The sequence below is a fragment of the Malus sylvestris genome, chromosome 1 (genome assembly GCF_916048215.2).
Source record: "Malus sylvestris chromosome 1, drMalSylv7.2, whole genome shotgun sequence".
NCBI lineage: Eukaryota > Viridiplantae > Streptophyta > Magnoliopsida > Rosales > Rosaceae > Malus > Malus sylvestris.
The window spans coordinates 17,790,450-17,798,555 of record NC_062260.1 but is presented as its reverse complement, the minus strand read 5'-3'; positions in this window follow the sequence as shown (position 1 = coordinate 17,798,555).

Sequence of the window (8,106 nt, the reverse complement as noted above, 5' to 3'; positions counted from 1 at the left end):
AACAAATGGTCTAGAATGCATAAACTGTAATGCCCCATTCTCAAACTATTTACTTTCAAGCATAATCATCAATGATAAGCCTAATTAGACACTAGCTAAATTAACTATCAATTAATTCCCTTTCCTTACTTCAATTTCTTGATTATTCACGCAATGATTTATGATCGACATTTAACCACTAAAACATAGGGTCAAATCTTATAATCTTTCCACCAATGTCCCTCAAACTGTTCAATTTTCCAAACTAGACTATTGTCTCGATTATTCATTCTCATTTATTATATGGTTGCATCTAACGTCTTGTTAGACTGCCTACGTACCCTAAATAGGGATCAAGCCATTCGTAGTTCGCAATAGTATTTCAAAGCATTCACAGTAATCATAAGCAATAATTATTTCATAAACATTTATGGAATTGTCAATCATACATATATATAACCCATTCACCTGAGGTCTGTGCTACGACTCCCTAGCATGCATACCGAGACATCACGAACCATCGTCGCCTACGACCAATTATCAAATCACATCTCAGAGTTCTGACTGATACAAAGACATAATTTACATAAAACACACACCTAAGATTTGATCCGGAAGATCTACATAATGGATCTCTGATCCGTTAATTCCAAAGATCCACATTATGCTTCTAGAACAACATCCTAAAATTTCATTACGATCCAACGGTCGGATTTCCTTCAATTGCCCAAAACTAAGTGACGGTTTACATTTATTTTATAAACTTAAAATTCCAATTTGGGAATATCCGTATGTAGGATTCCCGATCTGTAAGTTCCTATGATCCTAAAATATTATGCACTATAATGTATTAAAGTTTGGTGACAATCTAGCGGTCGGATCGTCGATTCATATAACGACCTATTAACATAACGTAGAGAATTTAGATTCCAACAATCAACCTACGTCATATAACTACCAAAAATGAACTCAAGGCATCTAATTAGCCTAAGAATAACATCGATGGCCCACTGGCCATGCACCGCCACACCAGCCACCTCGGGTGGCCGTCGGTCGTCCCGGCACGCCGGAAAATTCAACTATTTCTAAAAATTCTCAAAAATGATAGAAATGAAGATCTCAAAGAGTAGAGAAAACTTTATACCTATGGCCAATGCCAATTTGGCCGGGAAACACCTCAATTACACGAAAATCCGTCGAAAACCCTATAAAGGGTGTGTCTTGATTCGTCCTCAATTCAACTTCGATGCTCCAACCATTGATTGTGCATTGTTCTAGGCCTCAAGGGAAGTTGGTTGATGGTGGGAATCGACGGGAAGAGTTGTAGAAAACGGTGAATCACCATCGGGTGTCCTCGAAGTCGTCATTGCCATATCCCATGAAACAGGGCCAAATCCCGTCCAATTTATGTAGGAAATCGAAGAAGGACCAATGAGAAGTTCCCAGGTGTTGGCTTGGTGCAGTTCACCAGAATTTGTCCGGAAAAAGCCCTGGGTTTCATGTATTCCCGCCGGGTCCAGTTTCAAAGGAGGAACTGGTCGAGGGGGACCCAGGTAGTCTACCTCTCTCCCTCCATCCATTCTCTCCCGTTTCTCCCTCTGATTCTTCCCCTCTCTCTTTCTCATTCTCTCTTATTTGTCCCCTGTTATTTCCTTTCTCTCTGATTGGGAAGTGCCCATCATCTTTTTCTCCCTCTCCACTTTGCTGCCATCAGGCAACCTTCCTCTTCCTCTTTAAAATAATTGATTGATAAATACTATCAACATTATAAAATATATATAAAATATAATTAGTGACTGAGACAAAAGTACTTCTCGAGTTTACAGTTCCGTAATGTCGAGTACTTTAGGAAAACGCTAAAGGATTAATTCGTACACCTCACTATACGTTGATCAACGAAAGTCAATACCCCCGCCTCTAAGGGCATTTTCGTAATATCACGCTTTTAAAATTAATATAAATGTCAAATTTGGGACTGGTTGTCACATCACATGTTTTGGTACAACAATTTTTTGGTTAATTTTGATGAATGTATCCATGTTTATATTATATATACAATATATTATAGTATAATTTATGCTTTAATATTTTTAATCCCCACAAATTATGGGTTTTATTTAAAATCTCATTAATATAAATAACTAAAAATTTCAAATTTTAATATAAAAATATAAATATGCTCAAAAAAAATATAAAAATATAAAACCTACATAGAAAACATTTTACAATAATGTCAGGGATTTAATTAAAAAAACTAAAAACTAACAAAGTTTTAATTAAAGAACATTAATAGCTAGGGATTGGATCCAAAATCTCTCTATTTTTTTTAAACTTGTAGATGATGTCATTTATATGTATGTATCTTGGAAATATAAGGGATTGCATCCAAAATCATTCTATTTTTTTGGGAGCATTTTTGCTCACCACCTTATTTATCACTGTTATATGAGTTTGAATTTTGAGATTTGTGTAGTGGATAAGCACAAATCTCAAAATTCAAACTCATCTAACAATGATAAATATGATGGTGAATATACACCACACTAAATGATGGTGAACAAAAATGCATTTTTTGTTTTTAACTTGTAGATGATGTCATTTATATGTATGAATCTTGGAAATAGAAAAAGAGCACATGGCTTAATCACTAATAATCATAAAGTTGTTGTTGTTTTTTTATTTATTTTTTTACAAAATATTCTATTTTAGCAATTAATTACCATTCAGATATTTTGTTTAAAATCTAATGTAGGGTTTTTTTTTATAAATTTTTTTTAATACGTACTATGGGTTTATGATTTTTCAGGCCTAAAATAAGACAGAATGGAATACACTTAGTTCAGAAGTTCGATCATGGACTCAACATCTCCAATTAGATTGAGCTGCTCAAACAAAGTAGGGGTGCCACGCAACCTTTTGTACTTTAGAAAGGTAGGCAAAGTGTGTCGACTTCGCTGAGATTAATCATTCTTGTTTCGCAAGACATGGAAACCTGATTCGATTTGGGATCGAACCGCTTTCCTATATTCTTAGAGATTTGTACAATCTAGCTTTAAGCTCTAATGTAGGCTTTTTTTTTGAACACATACTGTGGCTTCATGATTTTCCAGGGTCGAAATAACACGGAATGGAATACGCTTACTTCAGAAGTTCGGTCATAGACTCAACATCTCCAATCAGATTGAGCTGCTTAAACAAAGCATTGATGCCACCGCACCATGTTGTACTTTAGAAAGGTGGGCGAAGTCTACCAACTTCGCTGAGATTGATCGTTCTTGTTTCGCAAGACATGAAAACCTAATTCGATTGGGGATCAAACCACTTTCCTATATTCTTGGAGATTTCTACAATCTAGCTATTAACGCGAGCTACAAGTAATCGCACTCCTAAAAGGAAACAATATATCATCCTAGATATCCTCTTGGATTCTCCCGGTTTAATACGGATTCCATATCCTAAAAAACCTATCGCTTGACTAATATACATACGCTAATCTAGAGCATAATTTTGATAACGCAACTATCGGACATAACATGTTTTTTGCTTATTCTCTTGCCCACTACTTGAGTCTTATATTGCTTATTAACTGGACCGTCAGATGGAGAGCTTTTGGTTGGTACCCCACTATCACCTTATGTTAATTGTGGTTCTTTGTTCTTTTGTATGTAGTCAGATTTACCCAACTCCTTAGTCTGCGGCAATGCACATATTTTATTCCACCAATTGCATTGAGATTGAATCATATTCCCTCGACTAAATTACTCTACCACATCATGTTTGTAGAAGGTAACTCCATAAATGCTGGCACCATCACCTAGGGTGGAAGCAATCAACTTCAAGACGTTTCCGCTATTCTAAAGAAAAATGATGCCATTATTAGCGGAGTTTCTCCTACCATGGACTAGATTTAGGAGACCTACTGAAGATCAGTAAACCCTTTTCGATTGATTCCAACATCTTGATATTCTTCAATTGAGATTTGCAAGATTTGCACTCCTTCCATGACGATGCCTTGGTAATGCAAAGTCAAATTTCACATGTTATAGTCAGCCGAGTGCCAATAGATAATGCATCAGGACATCCTATTTAAAGAAGTAGTGAAGAAGATGAGAATTCTGGATGACATATTTTGGAGTAAGACTACTCTACGTACGTTTGATGACACTCTGGTTTCATCGCTTAGAATGGTGAAATTGGCGATTGAGGCATAACTTTACAATTTCCTAGTAACTTTTGATATCATGGATTGCCCAACCCTGCACAATGCCAACTTAGGCCGAAATTGTCTTCACAAAATGAGGGCGATCCCATCATCGTATGACTAACTACTATAATATTCCACGTCTGACAAGATAAAGGAATCAAGGGTGATCCACAGCCTGCTACTGCGTTATGGAAAATTTAAATGTGATCCTCATGTCCAAAGGAAAAGCCCATATAGCAATCAAAGTCTGGGGCCAAGAAATGAGCTATAGGAAATTCGACGTTGACCTTGACCTTCAAGACGATAGTATTTTGGAATCCAAAGCGAACGAGGATGTTGTCTACAGAAGTCTCGATCCTGACAAACCGAAATGCAAGACCAGAATCGAATCAAAGTTATTAGATCGAGAAAAAGATTTATTCACTGCCTTATTGCAGGACGATGTCACTTTTGGTTATGGAGCAAATTGTGGAGGCTAAAAAACCCGTTAAGGGAAGGAAGGCATACTATTGAAAGGATATGGCTTATCCCTACTTCACTTAATATTTCTTGACAATGGTAAATGGAGATAAGGCAAATTTCTTTGCCGCATATCCTAATCGTTGAAGACTCAAAGTTAGGAATGGATGAAAACTGAAGAACGGAAAGGACGAATGGGATCCATGCTTCCATGCTTTAGTTTGAAATTCAAAAGAAAATGCTTGGGAAAAATAAGACCAAGTCTAAGGTACTTGAATAGGAGATGTTAAGTGATCTCGTCGTTGAATTTGGAACACCTCACCTCGAGATTCGTGTGTCCGAAAGCCAAAGTCATTTGATAATTCAACGAGCGACCTCTTGTTTATTATGCACAAAAACATGACATCTCTCATCATTTCTGTCTTCACGTAATAACTTTCGAGGCCGCATGTTTGAATCCGAAACGTTATGGTTCACGGGTTACAAAGTCAAGTTGCCATGCGGCAGAAAGATTTTAAACGGTATGTCTGATTTATTTTGAAATGCAGATGTTTGGATAACTATCCATCAAAAGTGTAGATGCATAGTTATGAGCAATTGTGGGACCATGATTTTTAAGGCCCAAAGTAAGACAAATTGGAATACGAGTACCTTAGAAGTCTGGTCATGGACTTAACAATTTCCATTGTAGAGCTGAATAGACGAAGCAGCGATGTCATCATCATCATATTCTGGAGCAGTGAGCGATGTACTTTGTTGAGATTGACTATGCTTGTTCCACAAGATACAGAAACCTAATCTAGTAAGGAATCAGACAGGTTTCCTATATTCTTAGAATTCTTACAAATTAAAGATTGATGTGCGCCGCAAGTAAGCACACTTCTAAGAGGATGCAATATCTACTCCTATATATATCCTTTAGGATTATCCCAGTTTAGTAAAGATTGCATATCCTAAAAGGTCCCTACCATGACTGGTATAAATAAACTCTTCTAGGGTTCATCTTTGGTAACACAATTATCACACACTTATTCTCTTACCTACTACTTCACTCTTTTATATTTGCTTACTAACTTGACTTTTAGAGAGCCTTTAGCCGACACCCTCCCTCCGGTCCTTAGCTGCTTACGCTTGTTTGCTGTTTTACAAGTTATTCGAGTTTGTGCGTCTCCACTCTTTACGGTAGTGCGTGATTTAGTTCCAACTCACCCCCCTAGTGTAAATATGTCGTGTTTTAATTTGTATTAAAAATAAGCTTATTGCATGCTTTCTAAATAGTAGCATTAATAAAAACGCCCTCAAAAACCAAATATTGTGTAAATAACGAAAAAAAGGCTTATGCACAAATGCGTCCTAAAACAAAGTCAAAAAATCTGAAAAGGGTAAAAAAGTACCAATTTTTCATTGATGATGAACAATGGAAGAAAAGATGGGCAACAAATTCTTTAGAATCATGACATAAACAACAAAAAGTAATACTCGTTCCTGAAATATATACAGCGTCAGTGAGAAGTTTATCATTAAAAATGCCACCAAATCAAAATAGAAAGTTTGAGGAGGGGGATGAAATGTTGTCATATAGCCGCCGAAGCATAATCAATATGTTTACTTTGAAGAATTTCATAACTAGAAGGAAATGAAAATTGGACGATAGAAGATGGCTCCCACATCATCTTGTCATCTTTCATAGTTTAAGTGAGAGGAAGGTGTAAAACCTGTTGCACTATTGACGAAAATAATTTCACAAAATAATCTATTAAAGAACAACTTCGAGCGTGAATAACATTTGAAACCCAAGGAAGAGTTATAGAAAAAATGACTGAAGCTAAAGAAGGACTAATAATAAGTTCATCCAACCACTAATCAAAATCACAAGGAAATTGTCCTTCCATTACCTATAATCAATGACTATTTCTATTCAAGAGCAAGCTAGGGAAACATGCTTCAAACCATTCCACGCTTAAAATTATCAGGATGGTGAATAATTCAAAAATTTCAATTAATTAGTCTAACCAAGTAACTAAAATTGAAAGGCGGCAGAATTAGTTAATTGTATCACTATTTCTCAAAACCTACATGCGTTCGATCTTATGATTATATATATGCACTAACGACAAAGAACGTTCTTTAATATATACACTATATCTGTGTTCACAAATTACTTTCTCCCAACAGCAACCGCAATAGCAAATTTTGAAAAGGAAGTAAAAGATATGGGTATCAAAACCTCATAAAAATAAATGCCGGTTAGTAACTAAAGTATAAATTGGTTGCTCTGTCATTTTTCATGAACAAAATATAATGATTTGAGTCTAGGAATTCAGAGAAGCTTCAATGATTAGTAGAGAGACCTCAAAAAGTTTCCCTAACCAATTTATATGCAACCATTGCTGACGACAGGGAGAAAGTGAAATATATTTTTAAGTAAGAAATACACAAAGACTTTATGGGAAAATGGCACAATTCAACCATTTCATCAGCTTCTATAGTTCTTTCTACGTCCTCTGGAATGGTTTTCTTTTGATCTTCGGTCTCCCAACCACCTCCCATATCTTCTTTTGAATTTCTGTACACCATGGATTCCTTCCATCACAATAAAAGCCTCTATATTATTATAAGATTTTGATTTCAGAGAAGTACTACGTCATTCTTTGTATTGTTTTACTGTATTTATATGAGTTTTGTCCTAGGGACTTGGATTGTCTGCCCTCCTAGTGGTGCCCTTCCATGCCCTCCTATTTTGTGCGGTCACGGTTAAGCCACGTCAATATTTTATATTTTTATTATTTTTTGTCTTATTATCTTATTAAAAAATTAATATAAAATATTGACGTGACTTAACCGTGACCGCACAAAATAGGAGGGCATGGAAGGGCACCATAACTAAGAGGGCAGACAATCCAAGTCCTTGTCCTAGAATTCGAGATGAACTGCAATTTTTGTTTGAATCTTTTGTCAATTGGGTAGGTGACTATTATGGCCCAGATGTTCTTCTTCCACAGTACAACTATGAATTTCCACAAAACTTTACTTCTTTTTATTTTCGGAGAATGAAATTTATACTAGTAGAAACAAATAACATGAGTTTTGGGTTTTCAAGAGTTGAATTTCTTTGTTCAAACACCGGGGGAGTCGGGTGACATAAGAGATGAAGACCCACTTCATGGTAGTTCCTTTTACTATAATTTATATTTTGAATTATTTGTCTAATTGCCTCTCAAACTTGTATATAGCTGTCAATTTCTCTTATGAACTTTAATTTTAGTTGATTACCCTATGAACTTTTATAAATAGTCAATTTCCCTTGGCTTTAGATTTTAAAAAAATTTCATCAATTTTTCCATCCATCTTGGTCATGTGGATAACACTGGCTACTGTAAGATAATTTTGTTTTGGTAAATTGGTTGCAAAGCCATACTTTCCAGCTGCTAATTGGACTCTCATGTCTAATTTAAATAGAAAGT